We start from the raw sequence: 12,580 nt of genomic DNA, 5'->3' as shown, positions 1-12,580 counted from the left end.
AGTATTTAGGGTCTCTGTGTTCATTTATGTATTAACTTTATTGTATAGACATCATCTTAGAAAGTGTAACAAGCTGTCTACTACTGCCATGTTTACTTAGATGTTACTAAGTGAACCATAAGCTTTAATAGCATGGCTTTTTTCAGTGCTACATTGCTAGAGTAAAGTTTACAAACAATGATTGAGTAAAATGTACTTGAAAATTGCAGAGTACACTTCAAATGATTAAGCAGAAATTACTCCACAAACTCTAACTGGCCAAGTTAAATTTACTTATTCTGTTTGTTAATTTTTCATAACTTAGTTAAGTAGATTTGACTTACTTGTATACTTAAATTTACTTAAAAAAAATGTGTGCAAAAACTTGCAAAAGAAATATTAAGTAAATAATTTTTGTTTTTTGTTCAGTGTAATAGCAATTCACTTCAATGTTGCGATGTTGGTTTCTAGAAGGCGACTCTGCCGCAGAAACTTTATTAGTTTGCAGACTGCTGTGAGAGTGAAACAGCTGCTTTATCTGAAATAGATTAAAGGAATAGTTCACCCAAAAATGGAATTTTGATGAAAATTTACTCACCCTCGGTCCATCCAAGATGCAGATGAGTTTGTTTTTTCATCTGAACAAATTTGGAGAAATCATCACTTGCTCACCAAAAATAAATAAATAATCACAATTATCCACAAGTAATCCATACGACTCCAGTCCATCAACTCATGTATTGTGAAGTAAAAAACTGTGTTTGTAAGAAGCAAAACCATCATTAAGGCATTTTAACATCAATCCTACACTTCTGGCAAAAATATGGGTAAATAATCCTTAATAATGATTTCTCCCAAGAAAAAGTCTATCCCGTTGTACTCTCAAAATCCACGAACATGTTTTGGACTGTTTACGCTTGTAAACAGTGCTTGATCTGTGCATATTTCTCTCCTGATTAAGACTATATTACTTTTTTACTTTAAAAAGCAATATTGTGAATAGAAGGCTCATATTTTACTGGGAGCAATGGCTTGAAGTTTAAAACAGCTTGATGAATTTCAAACACACATTTTTTCACTTTACAAGATGTTAATTAATGGACTGCAGTCATGTGGATTGCTTGTGGATTATTCTGATTTATGAGCCGTTTGGACTCTCAGTCTGATGGCACCCATTCACTTTGGGTTAACTATTCCTTTAACCACACTAACAGAGCAATGTGAACATTTTATTTAAACAGTGGTATGAAAAATAGTAAAAAATGTGTGATCAGAATTTCTCATCCAAAAGTACTGATTATCTTACTGAGATATTTCAGAAAAAAATATACAGCTGTACACTTCTGCATGTGGATATTTATAAAATTTGCTCCTAAAGCCCCATTCACACAACAAGCGACAAAGCGACACGATCCCATTCATTTCAATGGAGAGCTGACGATTTCCGGCGGCAATTACGACAGCGGCCATTGGCGACGGATGGGGCGTGTCCAGCGACGTGACAAAGTTCAGAATCCTTCAACTTTATGCAAATGAAGAGCGACTTTCAGGAAAGAAAGAAGGAAAGAAGACGGCAGGAATCATGTGATCGTTCTCCTTTCAAACGTAGATAAACATACGTAATGGAAAAAAGTAGGCTCTGTTTCTCATTCATTTTTGTTTGTATGTACAGATTTAATTCATATATTATATTTAGTTTTTTCTTAGTATGAGGTCATCAAGTGTTCTGGTGTTCTCAGAAGTGCATCAGCTTTGATAAAGCCTTACTGTGTAATTTTCAATTGCTGTCAGACATTTATGTTATGGACGTTAATGTCAAGGACTGCACACAACAGTCTATTATTGAGAAGTTAAAATATCCCTCTGTTTTTATGCTTTCAGGTCCCGTCAGCCTGAAGAGGGAATACAGGGGTTACGACAGAGATTAAATTCCAAGAAGACAGTGATGAATGACTCAGTTTTATCACAGGCCACATGTGTAGGTAGACATGCTAACGCCCAGGCATCAATACAAGCGTGTGTGCAAGCATCAAAAATATATTCTAGACTTCCTCTATCTCTATTTCGCCAGCTCTCCTTAAATGAGTAAAGCTCAATTAGTGGTTCAGTTTGCAGTCCTGAAACCAGAAGAGATGAGTAGGGCTGGGTAGCGAACTCTGTACTTTTAAGGGTACTGACTGAATTGCGTCGGTACTACAGATTACCGATTCACGTTAAATCAATCGGTGCCAAATTTCGGTACCTGAGAATGCATCTGGGCGCATATGCTACAGAGAGAGAAAGAGAAACCCTGTGACGTGAGGTCACCCCTGCAATTCGTTCAAACAACACACAGGGCAAGCTGAAATGTTGTGAAGTGTGGTTACATTTCTAGGGCCATATGGTTTCTGCGAAAACGCGGACGGGATCGCAGAGTCCATTCATAAAATCGTAATTTACTCTATAGCGCGGAATGCCACGGAATTCGTCAATTTTGGACGAATAAATCAAAAGTAGCCACTAGGGCTGCACGATATATTGAAATTATTGAAATATCGCAAATGTAAATATCGCAATATGCATATCGCAACGGCGTGCGATATCATAATTTTAATAATAGGCTACTTAAATCAAAACGTTGCAAAAAGGTCAAAGTTTTAGTTCGACGCATATAGCAGAGAATTGCTTGACGTTAAAAAGAGTTAAGTGCAATAAATTGCAGAAAACAACATTTTGCCATCTCGTCTTGCTGTCTGACTCACACCTGAAGTGTTAGCACAAGCCGCATCTCACACAGCGTCTCTTCAGTTCTACCGCACACGTGTAGTGTCTGTGAATATTAGAATGCAAAAAGATGGTTTAAATATGAATCCTGCATGTTCCGCTTGCCTCTGTATGTATGAATGGCGGAAACGCGGTTTTGTTTACTATATAAATACTGAAGCACGCGTGACACTCGCGGTGATTTTCGGCCTCTGCGTCTCACTATATGACGGCATGAACACAAAAATGTAATCTCCAGAGCTGCTGTGAGAGTCACTTCGCGAGAATTTTACCATTTAATTTGAGAAAACTAGCATCATCATACTGTATACACACAGTAGCTTCATGGCAACCTGTCAAAATAAAAGTACGGTTTAGATTTGATTCGATTTTTATTGTCCCGAAGGAAATTTGTCTTGGACACATACAATCCAGTGATTGCTGCTTAAATAAGTAACATAATACAATACATACACACACACAATACCTACAACACATCACAAACTGCCATCAACCAACCAGTTGCACACTACCCATCATACAACACACCTGTAATCATCATAATAATAAGATTAAATTATTAATTGAGGCTCTCAATTACAGCATGATAGAAGAAAAGCAACACTCTCTGGTTAACACCAAAGACCCTCAGCCTACGTAGAAAGTGTAGTCGCTGTTGAACCTTAGTACAGATGTTTTCTACCTGAACACTCCATGTCAGTTTATCAATGTGTGTGCCCAGATATCTGTAGGAATCAACCTGGGCTATGTTCTGGTCATTGATGGCCACTGGTAAGTGGTCTCCAATGGATTTGGGATCAAACACCATCTCCACTGTTTTCTTAGTGTTGATGATGAGAGCATGCTTGTCGCACCACTGAACAAAGTTCTGAACCTCATGTTTATGTGCAACGGAATCTGATGTATCTAATATGAGACCCAGGATAGCTGTATCATCAGAGAACTTAATCATGTAATTGTTAGCAGTACTACATGTGCATTCATTAGTGTACAGTGTGAACAGTACTGGGGAACTAGTGTTGATGGTCAAAGGTTTAGACAACGTCCAATTCACCCTGACCTGCTGACTACGATTAGTCAGAATGAGTGGAACCACTTAATAATAAAGGGGTTGACATTCATCCGCTGCAGTGTTTTCAAGAGAACATGAGGCTGCAGAGTGTTAAAGGCTGAAGTAAAATCTACAAACAACAGTCTGGCATAGGCCTTAGGATTCTCAAGATGTTTAGTCACTAGGTGCACTATACTGTTGTTTGCATCATCAGTGCCAAACATGTAAAAGAAATATATTACTCTTGTATTACTTTTGATATTACTTTTAAGATATATTACTATATCTTAAAATATTAAATTTTCTATCAAATTTAAATAAAACAATTAAATGATAAATATAAATATTACAACCAGATTAATCACTTAATTGTAGAAAAAAATAATACAATTATTAGCCTATTAAAAATGCTTTAAAGGAATAGTTTTTCTTCCTTAAATTTTCATTTGATTTAAAATAAATGTTTAATGCCTTCATTTGATTTTCAGAAAAATTAAAACAAGAATTTCTGGCGAAAAAAAGAAAGAAAAAGTTTGTAGGGCCCTATTGTTCAAAATGTTGAAATTGAGACTTCTGGACTTATTTTTTCACTGAAATAAATGTTTTTGTAATTACACAGAGAGTAAAGTACCGAAAAAAGGTACCGTTGGGTACCGGCAGCGAAATTCAGGTACCGATACCGGTACCGTACCGGTTAAAATGTGAACGGTACCTAACCCTAGAGATGAGTAACAGATATACGACTAAAATAAGGTCAAATATTACTTTAAGAGTAGTGACTATTTTTCTTCTACAACATAAATTACATGTTGTAGTAGTACCCTTGAATTTTGACAATTTTGAGATAGTTAAGACATAAATTGCAAGGTATGATTTGCAGCTACATACATAAAATAGTATTTGTTAGAAAAATTTGTAATTGTGAGATATAAAGTCGCAATTACAAGAAAAAAGTCACAATTACAAGAAAGTTGCAATTATAAGATATAAAGCTGAATTTATGAGAATACGTAAGTCAAATTTATCGAACAATTGAATATTCTAAAAAAAAAAGCCTTATTTGTGAGATATAATGTCACAATTACGTGAAATAAAAACTCTATAGCGAGCTTCAATGTTAACCCACTCAATAACTGCACTGACCTGTTATTGCATAAACTGCATGTCTCCCATAGAAATGCTCTCTTAAAATGTCAATGCAATTTTAAAAAGATGAAGAAGTAGAACAAGGACAAGAACAAGAAGAAAAGAATGTAAATGGGTTGAGGCCTGTATTTGGCAGAGGGAGCAGCTGCAATATCATCACGCATTAATACTTCAAGGACCCCAAAACTAGCTACAGAAAGTTTGGTAATTATAAGTACACTGAAATAAATTATTATAAATATTGAGAACAAACTTAGACAGAGGGATCAAATGTTTGTATTTATATTGAGAACAAACTTAGACAGAGGGATCAAATGTCTGTATTTACAGGTTACGCAGAATCATTTTTTTTTGTTTCTTATAGCTAAATATTAAAGCGGTTTCACTAATTTGAGGTATTTGAACTATTTAAAGCTATACATTTTTATAACACTCACAGTAGTGGAAAAAATAATTTTTCTTTTCCAAGGAAACAATGTTTTCTTCACTTTTATTCATATGCAAGGATTAAATTTCAGTGGGAATAAAACATTTTTCGGAGAGGGGCAATGGATCTACTTTGTAATGATGCATGACAATGACAAATATTTCTCATACCGATTTTCGTTTCTTATGTGTCTCTCTTTGCAATCCTCCTCGAGAAACCCAACACAGATGAATATAGACCATCTGGATGTGCATAATCATCTGGAAGACTCCAGGAAGTTATTTAAAGGGGTCATATGATGTTGCTAAAAAGAACATTATTTTGTGTATTTGGTGCAATGAAATATGTTTATGTGGTTTAAGGTTCAAAAAACACATTATTTTCCACATACTATACATCAGGGGTGCCCAACCCTGCTCCTGGCGATCGACTGTCCTGCAAAGTTTAGCTCCAACTCTAATCAAAGACACCTGCCTTTAATTTTTAAGTGATCCTGAAGACCCTAATTAGTTGCTTCAGGTGTGTTTGATTAGGGTTGGAGCTGAATTTTGCAGGACAGTCGTACATTGTTTCTCCTCTATCCCCCGCCTTTCTGAAAAGCGTCGATTTTTACAAAGCTCATCGGTCTGAAAAGCGAGGTGTGCTCTGATTGGCCAGCTATCCAGTGCATTGTGATTGGCCGAATACCTCAAGCATGTGACGGAAATGTTACGCCCCTTACCATATTGTGATGCCTTGTCCCGGCACGACGAGACAAAAACATTAAAAGCCATTATAAACGAGGCATTTGTTGCATTCAGTGTGGACATAATTACGGACTATAATGACTTATACTGTCTTTTTACGTATTGCATTGCATCGCGCTGTGTAAACATAAAACCATGTCTGCATTTGTGATCAGAGAAATTACAAACTACAAACGCTACTCTACACGGCTCAAAACTCGCGTTTGAATCGTCAGTGGCAAATTCTTTAAATATAAAAACGCACTTACAGTCGGCGAGTCAGAACAGCCAGCATTGTAGTCTACTCTACCAGGATCAAGAAACAGTCCTCCATAAAATGCGCTGGACACATCTGAATATTTGGGTTGAACTGTTCTGGAACAGTGTTGTAAATACAACTTAACCACTGATTTCTAGTCGTGTCCTCTTTTGGAAGGCCAAACAAAGTAGTTTCACTTTCACAATGAAACAGCGTCACACACGGCGGGCTAGAGTGAGCGGAGGCCGCAGCTAGATTGAGCAGCGGCCGGCGGCCTAGAGTGAGCGGAGGCCGGCTTGAGTGAGCAGCGGCGGGCAGGCTTGCGGCAACCACATGTGGCGACCCCGGGCTGGACTCCGCTTTGTCCCCGGTGAAAGCCGATCCGGCGATCCACAGCGTGAAGTTGATGTATTTCCTCAGCGACCAGCACGGATCAGCTCCAGGCATGATGAAGCGGATATCATCCTCTTTTGGAAGCCCAAACAAAGTAGTTTCGCTTTCACAATGAAACACACAGCGCCTTCACGACATGGCGGCGGTGGCGGTGGCGGAAACAACAATACTACAGCGAGAATATAAGTTATGCCTTCTTTCTTTGCGTGAACATTTGGGCGGCATTATGCAAATCTTCCCACATCGTGACGTTGACGTGGGGGTGTGTTAGAACGAGCCATTTTAGGTAGGCGTGGTTGACTCTTAACTTTTATAAAGAATATCTCTTTGGATTTGAGACTTTAGTCTTTGCAACTTTACAGATCTTCTTTATGCACCAAGAGCTTGTAACATTCCAAAGAGAAAGGAAAAATTGAAATCGCATCATATGACCCCTTTAAAAACCACAAATGGAGTCAAAACAGGAAAATGTACCAAATGTTTGGCCAGCCTGGATTATTTCATAAATGCTTAAATTAACTTCTCAGCTACCACTCTGTGAATAACAAATCTAATTATACATTTGATCTATTGACGTTAGAGGTCGACCGATTGATCGGCCAGCCGATTTTTGCCATTTTTTAAATTAATCGGCATCGGCCGATTGTGCTGCAAATTAGGCCGATTTATAGGTAGGCGCATCTGCGGGCAGCTAAGCATTGTTGCGGAATGCCGGAGGGGAGAATCTCTCTCTGGCTGCATGAGAGACGGAGCAACTCACACTTTGCAGCCGCTTCTTGTTCACACACAGTTTCAGCTAATGATGGCAGGGCAAAACAGACCGTTTCGAAAGCGTAATTACATTTTACCCTAATAGAATTGATCCCGGAAAGTTATCATATTCATAAGTGCAACAAGTCATTTGCATGTGAAAGTAGAAACACATGCAGTTCAGACGAAACTTCTGGGCTGATTATAACGTGCACGTTAACTTTCCTCGTGAAATGTGTCTGTAGGTCCGACAATAGCATCCACGATGTCATCGCTCGTGGACAGTGCACTCTTAAGCAGTTATCAGCAGCAGGCTGTGTAATATGTGTAAACTCTTTTATTTATGTTATCACTTGGCCATTTGACTTATAGCAGTGTCCAGCGTTTCCCATACATTGAGTTATTACCTCGTTGAATAAACTGATCACTGCACGTTTCAAAATTAAAATGCAGCGCGGGTGTTTTCATATGAATGTATCTTTGAAAAGAACCGACCGTCTTCAGAAAAGCTTCGGTGTCATTTTCATTTCGTCTTTCCTGTAATGCCTGATAAAGTAACGTTAGCGTTTGTGAGTGCAGTCACAGTGCTTATTAGATTACAGCCGTTACCGGGGAAACCGCTATATCTCCGCTCCAACAGCATCTCCTGCTGGTGTAGAATGAATTAGCATTTGCAGTCTGTGGGAATCACTGGTGTCTGTCAGCAAACATAAACAAAAAGCATGCTGAGAACTGTTTTGAGAAGGTGCTTAAGTTTTGAGCCATGTATTATTACTCTGAATTAGGCTACTACTACTATTACTATCTTGTACCCTGCAATAATCATTTACTCAAACATATCGGCCAGTGAAAAACCCATTATCGGTTGACCTCTAATTGACGTCATAGTAAGAATGCTTCCTGCTATGGATTGTCATTTTGGTTCATTTCCTGGCTACCTAATGGTCTCACTGGAAAGTTAGCATCATTAAAGTTTTGACGTGAGACTCACAAGTTTTGAAAGACGTTTTAAAGACTAAAGGTCGCTATCTATCCAGATGACAAATAATGAGGGTCTTGTTCTTTTGACACGTTAAGTTTTTTAAAAACATCTTATTATCTCAGACATACAGCAAGACATTTTGTTGTTCAAATGGACATTCACAGATTAGTCAATCACAACTAGAGTCACTGCTCAATCATCTACCATTTCCACATGTGCTTTCACAAAACATTTTCACATCTGAGCATCTCAGATTTACTATGTATACAAATGTAATTTTTTTTACAAAATCATTTTTAGTTAGCAATTCATAATGACGGCTTTAAATTCAAACGACGATGCCCTTAAGGCTCCCCAATCACTTTATGACATCAACAAGATCTGCTGTACAGCAGCTTACAGCAATGCAAAGACCAGCTCTTCTTTATACATCAAAAGGGTCTGTCTGAAGTAGTTGATCATGGTTCAGTTTTAATAATCAATGTGGATTCTAATTACTCAGAGAGATGTAACGTCTTTAATGATCTCCCTTTTTTAAAGTGCAGCTTAGATGAGATGCATTTATGTCCTGAGAGATTTAACACATTAGCAGTGCACAAAAAAATAACAAATGTGGAAAAAAAGTTTCCCTCTGTTTGCACATACTATTCTCCTACTATTGCTTCTTTTCTTTGTGAGCAGATTTAATATTTATCTATTTCGAGGTCCTAATTAGGAGACGAGAAGCACATGAAGCTTTGTGTCGTGCTGCTTATTTTTATCAAGCAGTAAAACCTCCCATTCCCGTGGCCAAAACAAGCCATCTGTTGTTGAGCGTATAAAGTGAGGACTGAGGACTGAGAATTTTAGAATAATATGACAGTCATTTAAGACACTTCATTCTACAAACACGAACAACAGCTCGTTCCATGCAATATACGTCATTATGCCATTTTTGTGTAATTGCACATGCGCGGTACTTTCCAGTTTCAGTTTTCAATCAAATCAAGTGTTTACATGTCCTCTCGATCGGATTAGAAAAGGTCTACACCACCCCTTCAGTCCGATGGAGCCATCAATCCGATTACTAACGGATTATTTGGTTGCATGTAAATGTAGCCAATGTGAATTAAGCAAATCAGAACTAAATCAATGTATCATTTACTTTTTTGGTCTGGACCAAAAGAACCAAGAGAACCACACTACAAGTGTAAACACACCCTTAACAGACATTAAGATTGAAAAAAGTTATATTTCCTAAGTGAAATTACTATGATTCCAAAGATAGGATAAGATTCGGAGTTGGAATGTTTCTGTATAACCCCAGAACAACATACTAGTCTGTTTCACTTTACTCTTTTTTTCCCCAGTGTACTAAAGTAAATGGCAAAATGGGGGGGGGGTCCTCTTAGGTTGCACAATTGCATGAATAATGAATAAAATGCCTGTGCGATTTCTAAACAGAATTTTCCACAATTTATGCAGAGATTTCAATCATCAACTTTAACTTCTTGGAGCACATTTGAATAATTCATTATAAGAATATTCAGATGAAAATAAAAGTTTTGATTAAATTGTCATGACATCACCAGGGCTGGCCTTTAAAGAAACAAATGCTAAATCTACACGGGCCGAGCTTAAATTTAGAGATCTTATTCTTAATACATGTGCTCTTTAAATTAGTGCAAACCACTAAATTAAGTTGCAATGGAAACATGTGTGACCCTGGACCACAAAACCAGTCATAAGGGTCAATTTTTTTTTCACAAGATTTATACATCACATGAAAGCTGAATAAATAAGTTTTCCATTGATGTATGGTTTGTTAGGATATGACAATATTTGGCTGAGATACAACTATTTGAAAATTTGGAATCTGAGGGTGCAAAAAAAATCAAAATACTGAGAAAATTGCCTTTAAAGTTGTCCATATGAAGTTCTTAGCAATGCATATTACTAATCAAAAATTTAGTTTTAATATATTTACGGTAGGAAATTTACAAAATATCTTCATGGAACATGATCTTTACTTAATATCCTAATGATTTTTGGCATAAAAGAAAAATCGATAATTTTGACCCATACAATGTTTTTTTGGCTATTGCTACAAATATTCCCAAGCGAATTAAGACTGGGTTTGTGGTCCAGGGTCACATATAGATAATTCACGAATTGCTTCATGCTACAAGGCAATATACAAGACCACACTTTCACAATATAGAGCCTCAAGCAGCATTTACCAATAAAATGCAAAAGATTTTATATCAATAACAGGTCATGGCCAGTGAACGTACACAGGGAATGCACCTGCCAGAAACGCATTATAGCCAATGCTAAAGAAAAATTTCCAGCATTATATCTATTAATTTATTTGCATGCTTCTCACATCTACAGTTTCATATCTTTAATCATTACTTAACGGTAGACAGTAGGGCTGTGAATCTTTGGGTAGACAGCGAATCGATTCACAGGTTTTCGATTCGATTCAAGAATGATTTTTGCAAATTCAGAACGATTCCATTCGATTCGATTCACAATTAAATTCGATTCGATTCAATTAACAATTCGATTCTGCATTCTTTAAGTGCATTCACAGGATTATTTAAATGCTTCTCCTAAATTCTTTAAATGCTCAGTCATGGGGGCAAATTACACAGCAGCCTTTATGTTTACAGAACCATAGGTTAGAGAGAAAAAAACAAAACAAGACACTTTTGTCCATTGTTAGATGCTAGTTTAATGATGCTATGGCATGACATGGCATATGTAGTCAATATTTTAAAAAAGAGCTTTAAAAGTATAATGTATAGGCTAACATTTTGTCACACCAGAAGGGACAGAAATGTCAAATATAATAATTTTATGTATTATTATTATTATTTACAAGGAATTATTTTTCTTATCTCTTACTTTGAATTTGCTATAAGAAATCAAATACACTCCTGGACAATAATCAATCATTTGTAATCTATAATTTTTTCCTAATGGCAATTTTATGATTGTTTTATACAGTACTACAAACAATCAATTTCCTGCACAGAATAAGGTAGAAAATATACTTGATAGTTTCTGTACTGTAAATATGTCAATTAGCACTGTGACTGCATCATTCATACATTTTATTTATTTATTGTGTTTATTGTCTTAAGCCTGGCTCACACTACAGGATTTTTAGGCCGATTTAGCCCCGATTTCCCCCTCCCGAGAATCGGAGCAAAAATCTTGTCAAGCCCCTTGATCGCTCCCGATGTTCGGCGCGGATTATCTGATAATGTGAGGTGTTCACCGATCGAATCTTGCACCTCCCGATCTACTCGCACACAAATCGGGGCCGCCCCGATCATATCAAACATGTTTGATATTTAGGATTGAAATCGGGATGATGACGGCTATATGATTACGTCAGTACTTTCACAATAGCCAATGCGCGACCGCAAAACAGCTGCTGTACGGCTCCATTGGATAGTGGAGACAGAGGAAACTGCTTAGTGTTTACACGACGATGTTAATAATATATTAATTGCACAGTGTGTGATTCATTGGTCATAACAGAACTTTGTGAGATCACGATGAACTAAGAGTGACCGTTTTAGTGGTTAAAAAAGCAGCGATCTTTGCGAGCTTTAGGCAATAATCCATTTAAAATGTAGAACTTTGTTTTTCGACAACACTCACGTTGCAAAGTTTCGGGAATGACATCTGCATATTTATGCTGGATTCGCTCTCGAAGTAGTAGTGATTGACAGTGATAACTATAGCAATAGATGGGACAAAATATGTGAAAATGTGCATTAAGACTAGAGCACCCTCACTAATGTCAGAAGCACCGTCAGTGATTATTTCTGGTTGGTACGCTTTTTTTGTATAGCCTACAAAAACAACAAAATACAAATGCACTAAATAAAATAATTTAATAAATGCATATTTACAATTTAAGCACTTAACTAAAATAAGTATTAAATAATTAAATAACTAGAGAAGGCTGACTATAACCAGTTTGCTTCCATTTAGTAAGAAAAGCCTATAGGCTACTCTTCACCTGAATTAGAAAAAAAGCTCTTCTGGTGTTCAGTGATGCGATGACAACGTTTGAGTGTGTACACGCAATATCTGAGCGAGAGCAGAG

At 37.0% G+C, this 12,580-nt stretch overlaps 1 long non-coding RNA gene across 1 annotated transcript; it reads right to left on the bottom strand.

Moving 5' to 3' along the window:
- Nucleotides 1-1,063: 1,063 nt before the first annotated feature.
- On the bottom strand, nucleotides 1,064-11,916 carry LOC107553952 (uncharacterized). The gene is made up of 3 exons (XR_001605013.1): nucleotides 11,906-11,916; nucleotides 3,803-3,809; nucleotides 1,064-1,158 (listed from the first exon to the last, which is right to left on the bottom strand). It is a non-coding gene; the product is annotated as an uncharacterized lncRNA (long non-coding RNA).
- Nucleotides 11,917-12,580: the final 664 nt, after the last annotated feature.

Source organism: Sinocyclocheilus grahami, unplaced genomic scaffold, assembly GCF_001515645.1.
Source record: "Sinocyclocheilus grahami isolate Dianchi unplaced genomic scaffold, SAMN03320097.WGS_v1.1 scaffold18.1, whole genome shotgun sequence".
In the NCBI taxonomy this organism is placed as follows: domain Eukaryota; kingdom Metazoa; phylum Chordata; class Actinopteri; order Cypriniformes; family Cyprinidae; genus Sinocyclocheilus; species Sinocyclocheilus grahami.
The sequence above is the reverse complement of the archived record's forward strand: the minus strand, read 5'-3'. Positions and strand labels throughout refer to the sequence as shown.